The sequence below is a fragment of the Solenopsis invicta genome, chromosome 12 (genome assembly GCF_016802725.1).
Source record: "Solenopsis invicta isolate M01_SB chromosome 12, UNIL_Sinv_3.0, whole genome shotgun sequence".
NCBI lineage: Eukaryota > Metazoa > Arthropoda > Insecta > Hymenoptera > Formicidae > Solenopsis > Solenopsis invicta.
This window is the reverse complement of record NC_052675.1, coordinates 7603060-7626775: the sequence shown is the minus strand read 5'-3', so window position 1 is coordinate 7626775 and position 23716 is coordinate 7603060. Positions and strand designations below refer to the sequence as shown.

Genomic DNA, 23716 nt, shown 5'->3' with positions numbered 1-23716 from the left:
TATTATAATAATATATTTTCAAAATATATAATTAAAAAATTAAAATTTGAAATTAAAATCTAAACAATAGCTTTCCACATTACCCATGAGGTACTATTGCGAATGCGTTTTTTTTTAAGTGGTTTCCCCAGTAGGCCTAATCCACTAAAAAAATAACTAATTGTAAGATAATGTAAAATGTGGTTTAACACATCATATGTGTCTTTGGCAGACATGATGTCCTCTGCGGACAATGTTTCTTGTCAACATAATGTCTAAACACGATGTCTCCTATAGACATGATGTCGTATACAACGATTGATTACACGGGAGCCCAAAATCACTTTTCTTATTCCGCTATACCCTATGATTTTCTGGGTCGTTTACACGATTCTACTAAGGATAATATATCTACAGAAATTTTTGAAGAACTAGCTCGCATGAGTGAGGACAATGATGCATCGTTCAAAGAAGAACGTTTATCCGTTTTTATAAATTTCATTTTTGAAAAAGAACGTTCACACAAATATGTGGACCCAAACATAGAGAAAATTCGCAGACCAAAAATTTTAAGACGTGGATAACGCGATGCATCTAAAATTTTAAAAAATTCGATTCCTTTTTCTAATCGCGCTTGTAAAGTAATATCAGACTGCAAATCACAAAGTTCTTCTTGAAATTCGAGACTTTGTTCTTGGATTTGCACAGTGAGAGGATTCTCAAAAAGTATGAAATCTCTTTTTAGTATTTCAAAATCACTAAAACGCTTATTAAATTGAATGATTAAGGAATCAATTAAATTAATGTGATTTTTGAAATTACATTTTGTGTCATGTTCTTCAAAAAGAATCTGACAAGAAGGAAAAAAGTGAAAAATATTATTTTCTAGAATTTAGAAACTTTCTCTCTTGTACATGCGCCAGGCAACGTATGCCGTATGCCCAAGGCCAGACGCTTTTTTACAGCATAGCTATTGCGACAGGAATCGATACTAACTCGTCAGACGAAGATGCTTAGATGTTTACGTCTACGATTGCCTGATTTAGGCGGGATGTTTTTTTTTTACATTCTTTCGATGTTTGAGATTCTTTCATAGTTTCCGTAACGTTACGTCGTGTCAAAACATTTTTGAAGACGAATGGAATTTCAACAATCGGTCTAATTCAATCGGTCGCAATATCGGACGCAACTAATTCAATTTTGAAAAAAACAGACACCTTGACTTTTTGGCAAAAAATTTAACACTTGGATTTTTTGCAATTCTGCTTTTTTGTTAAAAATAACTCAAGGTGTCTTTTTTTTTAAGGGGATAATATCAAGAATTTAATTTTGCAACTATTTCAATATTTATTGTACTTTGTGACTTAGAAAATATATATGTTTGAAACAAGAAGAAATAATGTTACACTGACAAGGAGAATCACAAAAATGTTCATCGAGTTTTCCTACACTAATTTTTCTAGTAATTCTTCAAAACAAAGAACAATTTATATGTCGCGGCGTTGTTTATGCGGTTTTGTTTTGGAGTTATAAATTTTAACAAATCCAAAAAATTAAACAATCGCTTCACTTTCTACTCCAATTCTGTTCTATATTATAGGAATTTCATGAATAATTGAAAACTCATAAAATTCCCTCTCCAAAGCGCCTCACGCAGGTAGGGAATTCATATGCATATATAGGCCACGATCAAGTTGATTTCAACAGTGAAAGTTCATTCATAGTGGACAGTGCTACATCAAAAAACGGGAGAGGCCCCCGATTGCTTATTATAGAAAAAAGGTAGATTTATATATATATATATATATATATAATAGTAATCGTTTATTGCATACATTATTATTGTTGAGGCAATACGAGGAGTGTTATAAGAGACACACATATTCATTTGTATTTAAAAACGTGCTCTTTTTGTCCTTCTTGAGCGCTTTATTTCAGCATTTTGTACATTTTGCCTTTAATGACCATTAAATTAATTGATTCATTTGCAATTAATAAATTAGACCAGTGATATACTCCTGCACAATTTGATGTAACATCAACGTCGTATGTCATAATTTTCGTATAAAATTTTTGTACTATTAAATAATATTTTGTTTAATTGCTACAATATTCTTTATTGTGTATTAACTCTAAATTTTTAAGCTGGCAGCAATTATCATGCTCAGTAGTAAAGAATGTAATTTATCAGATTTGCAGTTTATGAAATTACTTGCAAAGTCGAAATATGGAATATGGAATACACAAGAGCACTCTCTGCGTGATTTTTCGAAATACGAATTTGAATACTGTTATCCAAAAGCGTAGGAATGAGATTATTCAATTTTCATATCTTCTTATAAAATTGTTGCAAGACAGGCTGCAGTTTACGAATTCTAAAATAAAGCATATTATTAACATAACTAAATACATTAATTATTTGAAGAATTTTTTAGAATATTAGCCATTATCAAGAAGTATATACGTTTTATTTTATTTAAAAAATACATTAATTCTGTTTTTATTTATGTTTCATGATATGCTTTGTTTTCCTCGTTCATATTCACATTATCATAAATAAAAAGAAAAACTTTAAGAACAAAACCAATATTAGTTTAACTTTATACGGACCGTTTTCTAATTATTTTTCATTAACATAGATTTTTAACTCTAATTTGCCATATTCTGATCCGGTAAAATGCTGAAATGTAATCTTGTTTTATAGTTTACTTTTTTCTCTATATAATTGTTATAAATTTAATTATTTCCAATCATCCTCTTAACCTGCTATTATTTTATAATGAGCATGATATTTAGACTATGTATTTTTTAATTTTTACAATAAAAGCCAAATAGCACAGTTACATTCTGAGAACATTCTATGAATATTCTTCGAAAACTTTGGAATATTCTCAGGTAAAACAAATCCCATTTCTTAGTTAGTATTTGGAGAAATCCGTTTCGGAATCATCTGCGCTGTAAATAGCCGCGATCGCATATTCGATCCCGTCCGTTCGAGCGTTTGCGATTATCCGTCTGTCCGTCCCCGCGATTAATTACCGATTATCTGTATCCGTCCGTCCGCGTATGTATTATAAATTATCCGTTTGTCCCTCCGAGCGTCATATTCATCTTGTCCATCCGCGTGCTAATGGCTTCGCCACGCTTTGTAAATACGATTCCGTACACCACGTTTGCTTTAAATAAACTGTTTTATTTGTCATCAAAATCGGTCTAGTTCTCTTGGCGACCTACTCGCGTCGAAAAATGCATGCTTCATAGTGACTGTCCTAATAAAAATACACATATCCTCGGTGGTTTGTTCTAGAGTCTAGAGTATCTATAATAAGAGATCAAGCAAATTGCTACCATATAAAAAATTAACATTTAAACTAAATTGATAATACTGATTTTATCATAGGCAGATTGACACTACCGTAGACGATTCTAATTAACAGGCAATGTTTTCAGGCATTATAAATGTCTATTAAATATATAAAAAACATTATAATGAACAATAAATGTTTTAAAAACATTTAGAAAAGACATAGAATGGTATACTTAGTCTGTATTGAAATAAGAATCGACTACAAATATCGGCTAGTCTGCTGATGTAGAAAATAGAAATAAATATCAATATCAATTAATAATTAAATAATAACTGGCATTGATTTAAATATAAATATATATTTAACTTAGAAAAAATGTTAACAAATTAAACTTTATGTGTTTTTAAAATAATTATTTGAAATTAAAAACTAACCCCTGTGAAATTAACTATGTTAAATAAAAAGTTATTAAATTTTTAGTTTTATTATTTAATTGTTAACATTTTAAGTTTATTATTTAATTTCTAACTTTTTAATTAATTACCCAATCCTGCTCATTCCATAGAACATATTTAGGACATTTAAGAAAAAATGTTTTACATTTACATCATGAAAAAAATATAAAACGCAAAATATTTACTTCTTTGAAATAAGATCTTACTTTAATAAAAGAGACAATGTGTTTTATTAAAGAAAATCGATTCAAACAAAACAACAGTAGAATTTTGTATCTTTTAGAGACAGTATAGGCATCGTTAAATTATTGTTGCGTAGTTTTTTCACCATACATAATATTTGCGCAATGACAGTGTTTCTTATCGAGTAAGATATCGATACAGTTAATAAAAGTTACAAAATTCCGTTACTAAAGCGATTTTATTTAGGATAAAAACTTATCATTTGTAAAATATTTTGCTCAAAACCAAAAGACCTTTGTGAGTAACAAGTTGTTTTTATACAAATTTTTTTGAAAAAATTTTTTGTCATTTACATTAAAAGAAACATCTAACTATGATTAGATATTTGCTGCGACTTTTGACTTAACGTTAATAAACATCTCGAGTTAAACATTAATTCAACTACATTAATCTAAACACAGATTTTATGTTAAGGGGTAACACTACTGTAGAATTTTCAACAAATTGGTTTCCTTTTTTTTTGCTTAAATGATTCTTTAAGATCTTAGAAATAAGGTACAAAAGGTCTAAATGCGAAAAAAGATCCCTAAGTGTCATTTTTGGAAATTTAAAGCATCGTACTTTTTGGTAAGATTTGAAGCGTTTGCGATGGGATCCTTCTGAGAATAATATTATAAAAGAATTAGTTACCTACAGTGAATTTTCTTTAAAATCGGTCAAGAGGAATTAGTAAAAGGCAAACATCAATAAGAAAGACTAATTGTATGGTGCAGACATCGCAGATTAAAGGTAAACGACAAATTTCTATCTCTTACAAAAAACTTTAAACGCGTTTTTCTCGAAATCACTTTTTTTAAGCTTGCCGCACTCATAACTTCTATAAATCTTGACCGATTTACTCGAAATTTTAACTGTAGCTTCTAAAATACATTTGTCAGCAAGTACGTACGGATTTTACGTTTCGTTATAAACTTTTTTTTTAAACAATTTTCTGCAAAATTTTTTGCAAGAAATGAATATTTTTCTTCAAAACAACAAAGAATAAATGTCAATCGATTAAATGATTCTCAGTCTATAAATGATTATTTACTTTCGCGCAAAACCAACCGCGCAGCACTCTCATTAGCCCTCCTTTTTATTTTTATACTTCTTTTTCTTGTAACAAATGCTGTTTAATATAATTCCATGATATTAAGTTGTCATTGACATCTGTCAGTGTATGTTTTTCTCCGAGTACATAACAAATAATTTTCAGTAAATGACTCGGATCCAATAAAATAAAGATTTTGTCTGACGTATTTGGTACATGGAACTATGTCTGTAAAGAATCTATATTAAAATTTAGTTTTAATAAACGTGCCATCATAAAATTGGTTGCAAGACAATCAAAATGAATAGCAACAACTTTTATATCATAGTCATGCACCGCAGAAATACAATTTAACCAAAGAGTTTTCTTTTCCTCAGTATTTATACCATTAATAAAGTAATAGGCAACAGAAATTTTCCAGTTTTGGTTTAGGTATGTCAATAAAAATACTAAAGCTTCTTTAGCAACAAGCATGCAATTAGAATTAGAATCAAACCCAAAATCGACATAGCCATATTATTTTGAGCCATCATATTCAACTTTTTTTCTGATAGCCATTTCATTGAATGTAATGCCAGCATATAACGGAAAATTGACTAAAGCAGTTTTTTCTTTTATGCAATTTAAAGTTTCAATATTAATGTCCGGAGAATCATTAATAGAGGTGTACCATACATTCAGTGTTTTGTGATAAAGAAGACATTTATGAAATATATTTCTTGTATATTTATATGCACGGGGAGAATAATAATGAAAAGTGAGTGCAAAAGAACGCAATTCTGCAGAGTATTGTTTAGGCGTCGAAAAAATCATATCTTCGCAACAAAAAACTTTTAAGGACTTTCAAATACGGCGTTTTAAAGCTAAATAGTCACATTTTCAAAATAAAATTTGGCAAAATCATTTCTTTTAAAAAGTATAATTATGTAACATGGAGAATATGAGGTATTTTTGGGTATCTAAAAATCTATTTTCCTTTAAAGTCATACCTTTGCAACAAAAAACTTTTAAAGACTTTACAATACGGCGTTTTAAAACTAAAGATTCATACTTAAAAAAAAATTATATCATTGTCATTTCTATTAAAAAATGTACTTATGTAACAAGGCAAATATGAGGTATTTTTGATTAAATCGTGTCTAAAATTGAAAATTGATGTGTTTCATGATATACTTCGGAAAAACTCCCTTTTCTACAGCATTGTATAGTATTTAGACAGAGTATGTGCAAGTAACATCCGCGAACCCACCTGTTCGAACGTATTTTGTCCAGCTTTTTTATGTAAAGTACTCACAAAAAAGGTTTCACTTACACACAATATGGGTCGCGTTGACCCTAACAAAACTTTGCTGCCGTGCCGTTCGAATTCTAGTTGACCAAAAAAGTTGATCAACCATATCAATCGAAAGAGGAGATTTCAAACTTTTTTTATGTCTTGGTCCGAACCTCCTATCTCATTCCGTCTTCACACAGGAAGCGTTCCAAACTTCATATGGAGTCTCTTAGACCCACTTACGTGTTTAAGGGTTAATACATATATAAAAATACACGCAATAAAAAAAATCGATTTTATATGACCTTCCACCTTTAAGGTAAAGTAAACCTTAAGTGACGGATATACGAGTAAATTATTAATGATTTATTAAATTTTTGTTCGATTTTCTTGTAAAATTGACCTGAGCGCATCTTCTTTTTACGCATATTTCATGCCTAAAAAAAGTTTTTGTGATTTTGTAACGTAAATTCGAAGATATGTAGTAATGTCTGTAAATGCCCGTAATTTGCGATACTTTAACATCCTCGCAAAGTTGAATACATTTATAACTGTTATGTAACTTTATCTCATGTTTTTTTTTCTAATCTTTCACCAGAAGGCATTCAGTAATTTACAATATTTGTTTAGCAACGTAACTATTCATATACAAATATAACGATGGCTTTGCATAGGGTAAAGGGTGTGAGCGGAGAAGTTCGGATCAACGGTAAAGTTCGTGAACTACAGAGCAAACTATGGAAAAGGATGTCGTGTTACATACAGCAGGACACCATTCTCACACCATACGTCACCGTCGGAGAACCATGACTTTAGCCGCTCATTTGAAACTTGGCTGCACAATCAGCTCCGCTTATAAGCACACAAAGGTTTGTCACAATTGTCTGTCCACTTTAATTGTTGCGTCGTAAATTCTTCTCCGAAGTCTGACTCCTATTTATAAGATCTTATGTTCAGTTTCGAAAGGCAACTTGAGAAAGCTCCACGACTGCTTCTCATAAACTTCTTTCTTCATGACACGTTTAATTTATGGGTTATGTTCATTGTTATCTGAATGTTGATCTGAATATTGCTGCGCCTTGCAATTTTATTTATAAAAATGAAACTTTATAGAAATAGAATAGTTTTTACGCTTGTTGTACGTGTGCAGGTTTCAGAGTTGTTGGAGATGCTAGAGATGAGCCATTGCTACGACACTTTATGCGGAAAATTATCGGGAGGACAGAAAAAGAAGCTTGATATCGCTTTAGAACTCCTAACTAATCCTTCAATATTATTCCTCGACAAACCAACAACTGGTAAGCATTAGGAATATCGATTACATGATAAAAAATTCTTAATTTAAATTATATATATAAATATATATATATATATATATATATATATATATATATATATATACACACATATGTATAAACATGTATTTACATCGATATACATATATAGCTTTTTTTTATCTTTTGTTCCGCATCTATTGCTGATCTTGAAATTGGATTATTATATTCCTCTACTATAGAGGAAAAGAGGATATTATGGCTACTGTAGACAATATGGTTACTCCTATTATTTCTGTTATTAAGTGACGTATTCTAACAATTGCTTATGGAGTTATTCGTTTAGTAGCCTGTCATTTTTTAGTGATGCTAATATGCCAATACATAATGACTGCCAATTGTTATAAGGCATTTTTACTATTGAGTACTTCTAAACTTTTTCAAGGTACATCTTTAATCTTTAATTACATACACTTTTTCATTATTCTTTAACTTGAGTGTATTATCACACAAAGGTACATATACTCGAGCGTTTTTTCGTTATTTAACTTTTTATTTGGCCGTATACATTTTGAGTTGTACAAAGTTAAAACAATAACATAGAATTTTGTTAATATGGTTTTTTAAGCAAAATATTTTCTCAAAATATTTTTTCGAAAAATCGATTGTCATTCTAAAGACCGGTGTTTAGAAACATTAGAGCACATCATTTTATGCTTGTTGTTTAATATTAAAGAGGGATAAAATGATATTTTTAATGAAATTTCTAATGGTATTTCTAAAGCTTCTGAACGCAGGAAAATTCTAAACAATGGAAAATTAAAAATATATAATTTTGTAACAAAGTACTGTGTTTTCTTTTAAATAAAACTAATTTTTTAATATTATTTTTATGGATAGCTATATTACATCACTTTTTTCTTTCACTGATTATAGAATGCATTAAATTTTTTAAATCAAGTTCTAAATAATAAATATTTCATTACTTTGAATCTAGAATCTGTCAAACAACACTCTGACAAATGTAATCCTTTCAAGTTTTAATAGAAAATATTAATTATAAACAAAGTTATTCAATAAAATGAAAATGGATACATATTACCCTCTTCTCCTCTATCAATTACTCTTTGTGTTATATTTTTATTTAAACGAAATAATCTTACAAACTCTAAGTTATTTAATTCAAATGGATCATTACGTTGAAATCTTTCTGTATTTTCGAACACAATGTTTACATTTTCCATTTTAATTCAAATTGATCATTACGTTGAAATCTTTCTGTATTTTTCGAACACAATGTTTGCATTTTCCAAAATATTTATTACTTTAAAATGAATTAACCTTTTTAAAGCTGCCATTGTTATATAAAATTTTCACTGTTATGCAGAATTTTGATTATTTATCGCATATGTATCTTTATTTTAAATGCCATGACTCCATACGATGTAAATCGTATGGTACTTTTCGAATACGACTGGGTAGTAATCATTCAGGGGCCGTATTCTTGAAAAATAACGTTTATAAAAATATACGAAAATACTATAGTATACGTTACATATATTATAGAGTTCCCTAGAATTTTTGTATGCAATATTTTTTGAGAATCGGCCTCCAGGAATGAAGATCAAATATTGAGAGTCGCATACGAAAATGCCATTTTCGTATGCGATATATGTTCAAGAATAGGGGATTGCACTCGAATCTCATTTCTTGCTCGATGCGTTGGATGTGGAAAACGATTGCAAAATGCGTTTATCGCAGAATGTGTATTATCGCATTCTAGGATAGAGTGAGAATTATTGACCTTTCAGGTCTGGATTCCTTCTCGTCCAGCCAATGCGTCGCTCTCATGAAACGATTGGCGGAATTAGAAAGGCGTACGGTAATCTGTACGATTCATCAGCCGAGCGCCTTACTTCTGGAGAAGTTTGATTCCCTGTACGTGGTGGCCGATGGTCATTGTATATACAGAGGCCCGGTTAGATCCTTGACACCGCACCTGGCTTCCGTCGGCGCCCATTGTCCACTTTATTACAATGTAGCAGATTTCGGTACGTAGTACAGCTGGAACAATTAGAGCAATCTTAAAGTCTGGGCTATTCTCTCTCTCTCTCTCTCTCTCTCTCTCTCTCCTCTCGCTCTCGCTTTTGAGACTATGAGCTACTTATTGGCGAATGTAGCTGATGGAATACGAAATCGCACTCTGGCAGAAACGGACCAAGGCAGCAGGTGGCCCGTTCCAAGACAGCGAAATCATATCTAAAGCGAATTATTATAAATTGCACGTTATCACGGAAGAGCAGCTTGACTCACCACACACACGAGAGTGTAGTAACGGTCTTAAATAAATTAGGTAATAGTTTTGAAAAAGTTAAAGTTAAAAATCTAGACTGTGTTTGATATTGCCGACATATGTCATTAAATACATATAGTGGGTGATGATTCAGATCTTTATTGATAACATCGTCTATTTATATTGTAAGCGCTCTAATAGAAACATCAAGATAACGAAGTAAGAATAGTCGCGTGTCAATGTCTTATAACGACGTGTTTGAATAAGTTGATTGCAAATGTACTGACAGTGCGCTCGGCGGCGTGGCGTTAAAATGATCAACATTTACTTCGAAAGCATGCTACATAAGAGCGAATAATCATATAGTTCTCGAAATAATGCATAGTTTTAAAATCGAATCCTTAAATATGTTTCAGTCATCGAGGTGGCGATCGGCGAATACGGAGTTGAGCTCGATAAGCTGGTGGCGGCGGCGGAAACGATACCAAACGATGAAAAAAGCAGGTCGCCCTTACCGCGAGGCAGCCTGAAGAAAGTAAGGCCGCTTCTTTTTCGGGAATTTTATTTCTACATTATAAATTTAATTATAAATTTCGAGTAGATAAAATTGTTATCCACGCGCAGATCATTTACATTCTACATACTCTCTATTTTTAGTTTCAAGAAACTGCGAAACTACGCCAGTTTCTTTGGTAAGAATAAGATAAATATTACATAAGCATAAGGTCCATAACAAATTATAGCCAATAAATATCTAAAAATCTAGCCATTTGAAATTTGAAACGCTCTTGAAGGCCAAGAGATTGTGCAATCATGTTTTATGGCATGTTCATTAGGAAATTTAAAATTAGCAAAATAAAATTAAAAACATTTTTTCTCGTAAGAGTTGATTTATCAGTCCGTAGAACTCTTTGTAAAAAATAATTGATCCCCTGTACATGTATGTACTTCATGGAACTGACGTTCAGATAAAAGATGGTGCATCCAACAATCGTCGATAAAAACGATGAAATAGAACATAATAAGTTTGTATTTTTATTAATAATATTTCCTTTGTTTACGACACATTTCATTTTCTTTGTCATAACTTTTTTAATGAATTTTCTATGGACCTCGTTTATTCAATAATTTTTTTTCTTATCTTTATATTGGGTGTACAACTTAATTCGATCCGTTTTTTTGCTTGAAAAACGCATTTATTTGAACGATAAAATAAATTAATACCTTATTCAAAGTATTGTCCATCGCTAGCCATTAGTTCTTTCCTATTTTTCTGGCAATTTATGGATTCCGTCGCGGAAGAAGCATGTATTTTTTGAAGCCAAGAATGAATCAATCCAATTTTTGATACCTTGTTCTGAAGTGAAGCGTATTCCAGTCAAAGCGTTCTGCATCGATCGAAACAAATGGTAGTCAGAAGGGGCAAGGTCTGGGCTATAAGGCGGGTGAGCCAGAACTTCCCATCCGCTATTTTCCAGTTTTTAACCAGAAAAGCAACATGAGGCCGAGCGTTGTCATGGTGAAAGATTATAGACTCGCGTCTGGTTGCATATTCTGGACGTTTTTTGACTATAGCTCGCTTTAAACGGATTAATTGTTGCTTGTAGAAGTCTCCCGTGATAGTTTGATTAGGTTTTAGCAGCTCATAGTAGATCACACCTTTCTGATCCCACCAAATATAGAGCATTATCTTGGCACCGTGGATATTTGGTTTTGGTGTTGATGTTCCCGGTTGGCCGGGCTTTACATATTTTTTGCGTTTTGGGTTGTCGTAGTGAATCCATTTTTTATCCCCGGAAATGATTCGATGCAAAAAAGACTCCTTTTTGTTCTGTTTAAGCAACATTTCGGACATGCAAAATCATTGTTCAATATCTCTCGGTTTCAATTCATATGGAACCCAATTTCTTTGCTTTTGGATGTATCCCGCGACTTTGAGTTGTTTTGAAATAGCTTGTTGAGTAACTTCCAATTTTGGTGCAAGCTTTTCTTGCGTTTGACATAAATCTTGATCGAGTAATGTTTCTAATTCTTCATCTTCAAACTTTTTTGGTTGACCCGAACGCTCTTTGTCTTCAACTCTAAAATTACCACTTTTAAATTGTCAAAACCATTCTCTGCAAGATTTATCCGATGGTGCAGATTTACCATACACTTCCACAAGCATTCGATGCCCTTTAACTGCACTGTTTTTTCAATTGAAACAGAAAATCAAAACTTGTCGCAAATAGTGCTTATTTGGAATGATACTCGACATTTTCAACGCAGTAAAAATTAAATTTGTTATGCAAAACTCAAAGGCTTTTAAACAATATTTGGTTAACAGATGTTGACACTTCACGATACAACAAAAATCAGCTGTCGTCGTCAACTATTTATAGCACCTGGAGCCATCTTTTGAAAACGGATCGAACTAAGTTGTACACCCAATATATAGAACGCAACTTGAACGCTTAGAATCCGAAACATGATGTATAGACTAGCAATGCTAGTATTTACACTAGCGGTATTTAAATGCGCGAGAGAATAATTCATCTCTCTGTATCTTTCTATAGACACTTATTGTCAGTTATGTGTTCTTATTACAATTGTGTATAAATACTCATTAATTTAAAATGATTTGGTAATCTATAAATAATTTTTCACATTCTCATGCCTTATTCATGACGAACAGGATTTCCTTCAATGACTTGTTTCTATTTCTATCCTTCCCTCCCTTTCTCTCTCTCTCTCTCTCTCTCTCTCTCTCTCTGATCGCGCTAACGGATATATTAGGAAACATTTATTTTTAATTTATTTTAATATTTCTGTGCACATAAAATAGTAAATTATTGAAGAACTTCAAAAAAATTTAGTCTGCAGCAGTAATTATAATGCTAATTTATACTATATGTATTATCCCAGCAGATAAAATCAAGGAACCACCACTGCCTGCCGGTTTCTTGACGCAATGCTACTTTTTGTGCAAGAGGCGACTTCTAAGCTTGAAAAGACACTATTCTTTACTACTGGCACGACTGCTCTGTCATCTGTTAATTGGCGTAATTTTCGGATATCTGTACATGGGAATCGGTTATCAAACTAATTCCTTTGGAAACTATTGTTATTTATACGGATCATTGATGTTCCTCGTCTTCATTGGAAAAATGGCTGTTTTGCTTGCCAGTAAGTAGCTAATTAGGTCTATCTAGGGTTATTAAATTGTTTGAGAATCTCAGAAATGTGACTGCATAATCGGCATTGCCGAAAAATGATATGTTGTTAAGTTATAAAAGAAAAACCATTAAGCAAAAATGAGAATTTGTTCAAAAACCCACTTTTCCTTTAAAAAATCATATCTTCACTACAAAAAAACTTTTAACAACTTTCAAATAGCGTTTTAAAGCTAGAGTCATACTTTAAAAAAAATTATGGTATTGTCATTCCTTTTAAAAAGTATACTTACGTAATATACTTACGTAACAAGCAAATATGAGGTATTTTTGATAAACTCAAGATGTCTAAAATTGAAAAGTGATATGTTTTATAATACATTTTGGGCCCTACGTAGAAGTCCTCTTTTTCACGGCACTATAATATTTTAACTTTAGACAGAATAACATACACAAACGGACCTGTTTGAACGTGTTTTGTCCAGTTTTTTTACATAAGATAACTAACAAAAAAATTCTACTGATACACTATATGGGTGGCATTGACCCTAACAAAACTTTGCTGTCCTACCGTTTGAACTCTAGTTGATCAAAAAAGTTGATCAACCTTATCAATCGAAAGAGGAGATTTCAAACTTTTTTTACGTCCTTGTCCGAACCTCCTATTTCACTTCGTATTCACATAGCAAGCGTTTGAAATTTTATATGGTGATTCTTAGACCCACTTATGTGTTTAAGGGTTAAAGCTAAAGAGTTATTCTTTCAACAAAAATTATCTCACTGTCATTTCTATTAGAAAATATCCCAATGAGCATTATTGAGAGGAAAAGTCATTTTTAAAGATTTCATTAATTTTTCTTGAAAATGATATTAATAAGTTATTCTTGTACATAATGTCTTTCAAAAAACTCCTTCAAGAGAACTTTTTTAAGATCTCATTAATTTCTCTTTAAAATGACATCAATAAATCATCTTCTTCCAAAATGTCTTTCAAAAGAGTTCTTTATGATGTCTATCTACAGATGTCTCTAGAGTCTCAGAGCGAAGAGCTTTTTAAGAGGACTTTTTAAAGATCTCTTTAAGTTCTCTTAAAAATAATATATCTTTTTGCAAAACAGAACCTCTCACAAAACCTAACTTAGCTTAATCACATATGTAATGAATATCATTAGAGTATAAAAAAAATTAAAGCGTTAATATTTTATTGTGGAGAAAGATTTGTGGAAGAAATTGGCAAAATAGAAAAAAAGATACAAATAAGTTTTAAGAGGATACTATAGTGACCAAAGAACTTCCTCGACGTCGGCATTGCAGATTATTTTTCGAGGGAGACCAGGCTATCGCTCTTTGTCTTCTACAAAAATTATTATAATAATTATTTAATTATGTAATAATAAAATATTACTTAAATGTAATTATTAAAATATCAAGAAAAAACAATAAATTTGTAGAATTATTAGACATTAAACAATTAGACTGTTTTATGATTCATGATTTTATAACTTTTGTATTACGCACGGTCCTGAGACGATGTGTCGCGCTCCTTAGTTACGCCGTTCGGCGGCGCCGTTGCTAAGGCGCGAGCGGTGGGAGAGGAGCAATAAGCGTGCGTCGAAGAATCCGGCCGAAAGTTGCAAGTAGCTGACAGCACTGATTTACGTGTTTAATTTATGTGTTTAAATTCAATTATTAAACGCGTCTGCGGTGTGCATTGTACGCTTTCAATAGAAAACTAGATCTATTGAACCTCTTCAATTTCACTTGATTTAATTTTTTTAATTTTAGATTTAACTTTACATAATTCTAATGAAATTTGTAAGATTTTCTTACAATTAATTCTTTTATCTTGGAATTAGAAATTATCATGTTAATTATGATTATTAAAATAGCTTAATAGTTGTGAAGTGCAATTACTTCAACCGAATACGTTGCCATCGTATTACGTTCGCGGATTCTTTAAAAAAAAAATGAATTTAATACGGTCGCAATTATTGGCAATATGCTGCAATTTTTATTTTCTAAGTCAGTGTGTAGCTACTTGACTTTAAGCGAGAATTAACAGTTTTTGTGTGTTATCTTTACAACGCCGCGCTAGTTCGAATGATATTGAAGGACAGATTTCACTAGCTTCTTTCATTGCTTTATTTTATAATTTCATGCAATCTGCTGTAATAAAAGTAGATTTCACTCTAGGCTTATTTGACTTGATTTCCGAAGTTGTATCCACGCGCGCATATACAGAGGCCGTACACGTGTGTATACACATATTTCCGAATGTCACCAGCAGTTAAAAAAACGTCAATCATTACAGTCCAGAACGGTCGTCACCAATCTCACTTATCTTTCAAAATGTTCAAAGTAACGTTGCTTGACGATAATTATCTTCACTGTTACTGCATCGAGCGGTATGTCGTATTGGTGAACGCTTGGTTTCCATTATTCCAAGATGTAGGTCAAGAAGTACGAATATCTTTGTCACAGCTATTGTGATTAAATTTCAGAGAGCAATCACTTTTTGTCTCGGTTCATACTGTAGTTTTAGGGAAAACAGATTTAAATCGTAAATAAATTATTAATATTATTACATCTTTTTAATACGTATTTGAGCACATTGACAATTGGAGTAATTTGTCAATGATTTGTTTGAGTAATTGAATACGAGATTTATTATTTTGATGACATTATGGATGAGACGGATGTCTTAATGCATGCAGCTATTAATTCGAATAAATTGTTCTACAATGGTACGCTGACAAACCTTGCGTAATTTTGTCGGTAAAAACTACACATTATATGTAAAATAACATTAAATAAAACTAAACGTTATAGGTGAATGATAATTGTCTCGCGCGTTTATTTCAGAAAAGGACTATAGAGAATTAAATTAAGGCTTGTACGAACAATTTATTGAGATAAATATTTTGATTATTTATGTAGCAAATGATCTCTACGATTTCCTTTTTTTCTCTTAAAATTAATTGAACTAGTTAAAATTTTTTTTACAATATTCAAATGCGTTTCATTTCTGCATATATCTACATAAATTGACATATGCATATTTAAAAGCGATCTTTTAATCAAAGATTAATTGGTGATTAGTCCTGTAGTATGTAGGGACTTAGCGCGTCACTGGAGAGATCTCGATATCGAGATATGGAGATATAGACACATGTCAGGTTAGCAGGAGAGATTTTGGACACACACACGCCTAACAGCTAACAGTTTATTCCTTTGTATTTTGAGAACTAAAATATACCAATTACTATCAGAGTAAAAAACCCTGAGTTGTTCCTTTAGTGAAAGAAAACACTACAAGTCCAATTGGCAGAATTACTTTAAAATTTCTAACTGTATTATTCGTTCATCCCTAACATAATCTTTTTTTTATACGTTAAATCATCGTACGAATTATCCATACAGATATTATTCAATAAATTAATTGCCGAATAATTTCATCACAGTTTAATCGGTCCATCAAGCTCAATAGCTCAAAAAAATTCTTACTTTATTCAATTATATTGGTATTCAATAAGTATTCAAATTAAAGTTTATATGTCTTTTTGTTTCAGTTCGATTGGAGATGCCGATTCTCATGAAGGAGCATTTCAATTGCTGGTACCGATTAGCGCCGTATTACATCAGCTTATTGCTGGTCGAGATATTCTTCCAAGCAGCGTGTGCGACGTCATATCTGATGGTGAGCTACTGGTTGACCGACCAGCCCGCAGAAACGAATCGTATAATATTGTTTATGGTAGCCAGCATAGCTACCAGTCTGACGGCGCAAGCGTGGGGTTTCTTCATCGGTGTTATTATGCCGATTAAGGTGAATTTCTTCTGCTTCCTTCTTAAGTGATACCAAGTAAAACTATAAATCCAATTCCGGATCTAAAGTTACGTCATTTAAATATATTGATTAATTAAATTACAAATCCAAGCTATTCATGGATGTCGTGCGATGATTAATGCAAGAAGTTTACTCCGTTTTTTACTTCTCTTACGTCTTATTCTTTTTCATAAGCACACTCATCATTAGTTTCACTATTGTTATGAACTTTAAAGTTTGCAAAAATTATTTAACAGACAGAATATTTTAATACTTTCATAAAGATTTATTGTAGAACTACCGTATCATATATCTCTTTTTGTCGTTGAGAATTCTGTCTTTAATAGCTAATCTGTATATAAACTGAATCTCATTTTCATTCCGCATTTCAAAATCCAACGAATAAATGTCGAATCCATAAACTTCCTGTATGAATATATATATATATATACACAGGTTGTCACTACCATCCGTGGTTTCGTGGATTAATAGATCAAGTAAAACTGAGCAGAAAAGTCCTTTATCATTTTTTAATATTTGCCATAATTAACGGAAAAAAAATTAATAAAGTTTGCTAATAAGCGCGTATCACCGCGCGCCGGTCGCCGAGACGTAGGCAGCCGCGACTGTTGGCACGGTGCTGTGCAGTGAGTATCTTTTTTCATTACTTTTTAAATCGCGAGTATCTGTCACGCGTTGTTCATGCATGTATGTGTATATACACACATTTGTAATGAAAAAAGATACATTTCCATATTTAAATATTGTATTAAAAAATTTCATTTTCATAAGAAAACAAGGGAACGAGCAGCTCAGAGCGACGATCTAGCACCGCTCGCGGCTCGCGAGTACCCATTGCTACTTCTTCCTCCTTGCCACTCCGCTCACAGGCTATAACTACTGCTGCTTGTCCCTCCTCACCGCACAGCATCAAGCCTACAGCCACGATTACCAACGTCTCGGCGACCGGCGGGCGGTCCTTGCGCGCGGTGATACGCGCTTATTCGCAGAATTTGATAAAAGATATAATATACTTGATCTTATTTATTTTTTGTTTAAATTTATAAAATTATTTAATTCTATATGTGCAAAGTTATACATAAATAATATATATTTATCATTATTATTTTAGTAATATTATTTAGTAATATTACAATATTTTACTCTATTTTAATTACAAAATAGTTTAATTTAGAATAGAAAATATATTCACATAAATCTCTAAAAGTAATATTTTTAACATACATATATTTATGAGATTTTATAAAATCTACAATTCTCATTATAACTTCACATGTGATCAGAATTTTTATTAAACAAAAAATAAATTAGTGCTTAGTCAGCTAATTCAATGTTTTTAAATAAAGTTTTATATAGATAACATTGTAGTCCACTTCAATATTCAAAAACATTGCGTCTGAGTGTTTTCATGTATCCTTGTTTAACTTCGGTGAGTAACAAAGAATAAAATAAAATAATGCATGAAAATACTTGGCTGGTGTTTCCATACCATAGCCTTAATGTTTCTGATGCTTTAGGCTCTTTTTCATGCATATGAAAAAATACTTTTCAATAAAAAATAAAAAGCTTTATTTCAGAGCACTAAATGGACTACATTTACCTTTTCTAACCTAATCTATTTTTGCACATTTTTATTTTAAGAAAATTGATTAAATAAAGGTAAATTATAGTTTAAACAAAACTACTTTCAACTACCGTATTATATATCTCTTTTTGTCGTTGAGAATTCTGTCTCTAATAGCTAATCTGTATATAAACTGAATCTCATTTTCATTCCGCATTTCAAAATCCAACGAATAAATGTCGAATCCATAAACTTCCTGTATGAATATATATATATATATATATATATATATATATATATATATATATATATATACACACACACTATATTATATTATTAGATATTATTAGATATTATTAGATATTATTATATATATTATATTATTAGACTTTTCTGCTTAGTTTTACTCGATCTATTAATCCACGAAACCACGGATGGTAGTTACCTGACACCCTGTATATACGAGTATATATAATATGTATACAGGGTGTCCCAAAAAAGTTGGGACACCTAAATATCTCGGGAAATATAAGTTTTACAGAAAAATGTTTCAGACAAAAGTTGCATGGTTTCAAGGGAGACATAAGATGATGTCATTAATTTGACCTTGAATAGTTGCTTAAAGGTCACGTAAAACACACCTTTAATTTTTTTAATGGGAATGCAAACGTTTTATTATATATTCTTGTAGCTTATCTCGAGACCTTTTTAAAACACTACAAGAAAGTTTATTTTCGTTAAGTACTTTCCGAGTTGTGACGCTTGAAAGTTACAGTACACTGTAGCTTTCAAGCCTTACAACTCGGAAAGTACTCAACGAAAATAAACTCTTTTGTAGTGTTTTGGAAAGGTCTCGAGATAAGCTCGAGACAAGAATATGTAATAAAAAGTTGGCAATCCCATTTGAAAACTTGAAGGTGTCCTTCACGTGATATTCAAGCAACTATTTAAGAGGATACTATAGTGACCAAAGAACTTCCCCGACGTCGGCATTGCAGATTATTTTTCGAGGGAGACCAGGCTATCGCTCTTTGTCCAACGCATAGATCTGTCTTTGTTTTTCGATTATTTCGCCATCTCCAAAAAGACGTATCAACTACAGTCACTATTCTGCTTGCCATTGTTTACGTGCGCTAAGCAAAATTTGTACACGTACAGCTGTTTACACGTTAAACTTTTTTGTTAGACTTTTGACTGGAATGACACACAGTCAGTGTAGTTCATTAGAGTTTTCTAAAGTGCGGCCTGGTCTCATTTCATACATACGAGCTACAGAACGTTAGCAAATGACAAAAGTTAACCTCGGTTGACAGATCCACGAGCCAAAAATAAATAAATTTTTAACTTTTTGTTCGATTTTCTCGTAAAATTTACCAGCCCGCACTTTGTTTTGGTGCGTACTTTTATTCTGTAAAAGGATTTTGTGATCTGTAGAGCCAATTCAAAAATTAATGAACACTGTAATGTGTCGGTAATTCCCGTCACTATAGCATCCTCTTAAGATCAAATTAAGAGGATGCTATAGTGACGGAAATTACCGACGCATTACAGTGTTCATTAATTTTCGAATTGGCTCTACAGATCACAAAATCCTTTTACAGAATAAAAGTACGCACCAAAAGTGCGGGCTGGTAAATTTTACGAGAAAATCGAACAAAAAGTTAAAAATTTATTATTTTTGGCTCGTGGTGTGGCGTAAAGTGGTGTAACGCGTGAGCGCGACTCGTCCGCCTTCAACACGTGCCACCGAAAAGATTGCTGTCGGGAGCGATGTGGGAGAGGTAAATTCTTATTCACCTCAGTTTGTACTTATGTATTTACTAAACTCATTACCGGTACAATGCTCACATAGTCGCACAGAACAGATCGCACGATTTGTCGTCTCCGCTCGGCAGGGGCTCACACCATTCTATCTTTCATTACATATACATTACATATACAATATATACATATATATATATATATATATATATATATATATATATATATATATATCAGTAGATATCTAATATATATACTGTATATCAATGTGTATACATTGGATGTTGAATTGTTATCTGAGAACATATCCTATACACATACAGTGATACATAAATGACGAACATTGGATGTTGTAGGTATATGCGAATACAACGCGCTGTATGTGCATAGTACATTCATGCAATAGATATGTGTATGTTTGTCAAATATTCTATGCATTTACATTCTATTTACATTCCATGTATATGTGTGTGTACATATATATATATATATATATATATATATATATATATATATATATATATGGGTTGGACAAAATAATGACCTATTCTGACTCCGAAAAGTAGGCCTAATTCAAAAGAGTGTAACTTTGTCAAAAATAATCGTAAAAAAATTAAAAAAAGCATACTAAAGTTTGAAATCTCTAGTTTTGAAATTGATAAGTCTTTAAACAATTTACAGATTGTTTACGAAGTTACGCGGATTTAAATAGAGATGCGTCAAATCTCAAAATATTTTACAAACTTTGCAAAGCTCCACAAAGCAAAATAAAAATTACACGCCAATGTGGTTTATAGCATTTGAAATCGTGGATCTTTACCTTTAATTTCCGTCTTTGATGAGCATTGCACGATTCTTTTTCTCTGAGTTAGGTAACAATGAAGCAAAAGTGGCCTCTTTTTCTTGAATTTCTTCCTTCACTTTCTAGTGTAAAAGAATCTTCGAGAAAAATCAACTTAAATAATCAAAAGGTTTTGCTTTTTAAAATAAGACCTAGCTGGAAAATCGTTTTATACTTTTTTTTTTACAAAGTTCAAATATTTACTTCAGCAAAGATTAAGTGAGCGTCCAACAGTAAAATTAAAAGATCACCTACAGTTATATATATATATATATATATAGTGTGTGTGTGTGTGTGTGTGTGTGTGTGTGTGTGTGTGTGTGTGTGTGTGTGTGTGCGCGTGCGTGCGTGCGTGCGTGCGTGCGCGCGCGCGTGCGTGCGTGTGTGCGTGCGTGCGTGTAGTGCGTGTGTGCGTGCGTGTGTGCGTGCGCGCGTGTGTATGTGTGTATGTGTATGTATGTATATCCTCAAAATTACAATTAAATATGTTAAAATATTCAATTTTAAATATATGAAGAAAACAAGATGCAGAATGTTATTAATTTTGTAGATTGCAGTCTTTATTGGACCGATAATCACAGCGCTATTCTCCGTATTCGGCTTCGCCATACGTTACATTGATACGCCGTACCTGTTTCATTGGTTGTTCCACATATCGTACTTTCGTGCGGGTTTGCACAGTTTTATATATACTGTATACGGATGCGACAGAAAGGACTTGAAGTGCGATGAACCGTTTTGTTACTTCAAGAACCCCAGAAAATTCCTCATCGAGATAGACGCCAATGATGTAAACGTGGTCAATAATCTGGTACTCATCCTCGGCATCGGGGTACTGATGCATTTTTTAACGTCTAGCGCGCTTTGGTGCAAGCTCAGAAGATGAGTCAAATATATACGATCCTATCAAATACCCAGTAAACATTTTAACATCGTATGTATATGTAGGTTTCACAATAATGATGTCACAAGGTTTGTTGTGTGAGAGTCAAATATTTATTGGATGAAACAAATGAGACAAGCTTCAGAGAACGTTATCACGAGTAAATTGGATACAGCACGTTAGGATGTTTCTAACACGCATGACGCCATAATGTCTTCTCCTCCTGAGTCCTCTCGCTAGACGACGGCCCCGCCGATATCGATCTCAACACGATCGATACATCAAAGTCGCGCGCGTAGCTCAAAGCCATACCTTATTTCTAAGATCACATCCCACATATATATATTTTGTATATACATAGGATGTTAAAATGTTTACTGGGTATTTGATAGGATCGTATATATTTGACTCATCAGTGGATGACATATTGTGTACACATATAGTGATACATAAACGATGTACATTGGATATCGTAGGTATATGCAAATGCAACGCGCTGTATGTGCATCCAAACAATATACATATGTATATTTGTCGAATATACTATGTATATACATTCTTTGTACATTCAATACATTTTATATATATTCTGCGTATATTCAGTGTACATTCTATGTATATTCATTGTACCTTCAATATACATTCAATGTATATTTAGTATACATTCGATGTATATTCTATATATATTTGGTATACATTCAATATACGAGTATAATATATTTAACGCTTACTCGCGTAATGAGAAGTGGTTCGGTCGTTGCGGGTAACTCGGCACTGAGTCGCGATCGCGCCTCTAGATGTATATTCTATGTATATTCAATGTACATTCACTTTATGTTTATTCTATGTATATTCAATATATAGGGGAGACCGGGGCTATTCTTTAGATCTTTTTTTCTTTTGTGTCTCCTGAGTTCTATATTCATAAAAAAAATGTGACGGTTTGAAAGGTTGAACCTTTCCTTCACAATGCCGGTACAGATAGAACATGGAAGTGTACTTGCTTTGAAGTACATATAAAAATGTCGACCAATGCCAAGAATTACAAATAGCCCCAAGCCCGGGGTAATTTGTAACTAGTTCGGGAATATCCCGAAATTTGTGTTTTAAATTGAAAGACTGTAAAAAAACTGTTGTTAAGACTTTCTTTTATTTAAAAAAGGATATAGGTATACAAAAAATAAATGTAAACATACACGTTTGCACGTCTTTTTATGCCATTGGTATGACAGATTCCCTAACCTCACAAGTGTCAATCTTTATCGCTTTATAACCTTTTACCTGCTTAAGAGCGACAATTTTATATTCATATTCGTGTTCTATCTACTGAAATACACAATATTATCAAGTTTGAACTAAATCAATGAAAAACTTCAGTTTATTTCAATGTTTAACTTTGCGGAGCGTAGACGTTCATAACGGAATCAATGTAAGGTTAGAGTTACTCATAGGCGCTACAATCAGTATTAACGAATCGCCCCGGTGCTCGGTATTACGAATAGCCCCAATATCAACTGTGTGCATTATTGCGTACGATCAACAAAAATAGACATCACACAGCAAAAAATAAACACAAAATGTTTCAAATACATTCAACTGGACACGATACATGCAAAGTTTTCAAAAAAACCTTATTATCTTACTTAAATTTTAAGAAATGCTGACTATCAGAAATTACTTCGACTGTCGCAAAACACATTTTTCACTATTACGACTTTAATATGACGCCGTTGCCAACAAAACTTTGTTAGCAACATCGTTACATTAGGACGTGTTTACAATGTTTAAAGTAAATTTTTAATATGTATCCATA

The 23716-nt window shown here is 32.2% G+C and overlaps 1 pseudogene; it reads left to right on the top strand.

The window, feature by feature from the left end:
• The first annotated feature begins 263 nt into the window (after window positions 1-263).
• Window positions 264-22825, top strand: LOC113006257 (annotated as a pseudogene).
• The last annotated feature ends 891 nt before the right edge of the window (window positions 22826-23716 follow it).